This window comes from Oryx dammah, unplaced genomic scaffold (assembly GCF_014754425.2).
Source record: "Oryx dammah isolate SB20612 unplaced genomic scaffold, SCBI_Odam_1.1 HiC_scaffold_25, whole genome shotgun sequence".
In the NCBI taxonomy this organism is placed as follows: domain Eukaryota; kingdom Metazoa; phylum Chordata; class Mammalia; order Artiodactyla; family Bovidae; genus Oryx; species Oryx dammah.
The window spans coordinates 95,113,707-95,115,535 of NW_024070209.1; the positions used below are offsets into that span (position 1 = coordinate 95,113,707).

Below are 1,829 nucleotides of genomic sequence, written 5' to 3' on the forward strand. Positions count from 1 at the left end.
ACTGTTCATAGACTTACAGGAAATTGGGAAATAGTATGAAGAGTCTGGGATACCGTTCCCCCAAAGCTATCCCCAAAGGTAATATCTTTCATGGCTGTGGTACAGTATCAAAACATCAGGGTAGGCAGGTTTGAACAACTTTAGGGTTGGATAATTTCAATAATTTCAAGTTGCCTTTGTGCTCCTGTGCCTCATCCCTGCTCTGCACTCTGTGACTGATGGTACAAGCTTGCAGGGTTGTGGGGGCACCCCTCAGTATTGCCAGGATGGTGAGGTCGGGAGAGAGTGGGGGTGAATCTGACGGGACCCTGACACAGTTCGTGCTGGGCCTGCTCTGAGCCAGGGCCCTGCAGAACCTACGGTGGATGGACAGGCAAGGTTCTTGTCTTCCAGGGCTGCCCTGAAGTAAGCCCAGACTCTGGAGCTTTCTGGTGGGAGGGAGTTAAACACCCTTCATAGTGGACTGAAATGTGTCCCCACAAAATTCTTGTGTTGAAGGCCCAACCCTCGTACCTTAGAATGTGACTGTATTTGGAGGCAGGGTCTTCAAAGAGGTAATTAAGCTACAGTGAGGTCACTATGGTGGGCCCTGATCCAAGGACTGTTTCAGCAGAGGAAATTAGGACACATACAGAGGGATGAACTCCCATGTAAGAACTCCGAGAAGGGGGCCATCTACAAGCCAAGGAGAGAGACTCTGTAAGAAACCAGTCCTGCTTGGTTACCTGGATCTTGCACTTCCAGCCCCCAGAAGTATGAGAAAAACTTTTTTTTTGTTGTTTAAACCACCCAGTCTCTGGTCCTTTGTTAAGGCAACACTGGTAAATAAACACTCTCCAGTGTATTACTCTACATTCAGGGAAGTGAGTGAGGTGGCCCCCAGAAGCTGATACCAGATAAAACCCAAGATGCCCAGTTAAATTGGAATTTCAGATAAACAGTGAAGAATTTTTTTTAAAACATATATTGAATGGGGCATACTTATACTAAAAAAATTCATTGTTTATCTGAAATTCCAATTTAACCAAGTGTCTTGTATCTTTATTTGTTACAACCAGCCACTCGGCCTCAGAACTGAGGTAGTGGCTCCCGCCAGGACCAAGGCTCAAGGACACGCAGACCAGCCATCGCTGCCCAGAAGGGGCTGAGAGCCAGAGGCGGCTTCCCGGGCCTGAGCCGCTCTCCCCAAACGGTTCCATCTCCCGCACAAACATATTTATTGGGCTTGATGGCAAACAGATTATGCTTGTCCCGGGAAGGGCAATTTGAAAGAGAAAACCTTGAAGTCCGGGAAATAACGATGAGGGGAGTTAAATTAAAGTGCAGAAGACCCTCCCGAGAGATAGCGTCAGGGTGAGTTACAGGCCCGATAAGGGACTGGGGGCTCACAGAGGGGGCTCAGAAAGGTCACTCGGTGGTGCGCAGAGGACCAGGAATCATAAATATGGGGCAAGATGCCCAGCTGGGGTCGCCAGGGTGAAAATATTGGGGTCATTCCAAAAACAATTATCCTGCTTGGTTTGCTCTTCAGGTCTTGTAAATCTTTCACCTTTTATAAAAGATTTCTGGGGAAAGAAGCACTTTGGAAGCTTTAACTGATTTTTGAGGCCGCTTCTTGGTGGTTCTGCGAAAAGAAAAACAGACAAAAGGGAAAAAGTAATTACCCAGCATTCTCAGGGGCACAGGGATGGGGTGACTGGATTCTTATTCCTGAGAGAGTTTAGGCTGCCCTGCCTGAGTTTTGACTCACTCTATTGGGAGTCTGGTCACAATTTAACAATTAATGCTTTTTTTGTTTTGAATCCAGTCACAGTGGGGCTCTTGGTACC

General features: G+C 47.3%; 1 non-coding gene across 1 annotated transcript; it reads left to right on the plus strand.

Moving 5' to 3' along the window:
• Positions 1-1,511: 1,511 nt before the first annotated feature.
• On the plus strand, positions 1,512-1,624 carry LOC120852377. Its single transcript, XR_005718551.1, has one exon. It is a non-coding gene; the product is annotated as a U5 spliceosomal RNA (small nuclear RNA).
• The last annotated feature ends 205 nt before the right edge of the window (positions 1,625-1,829 follow it).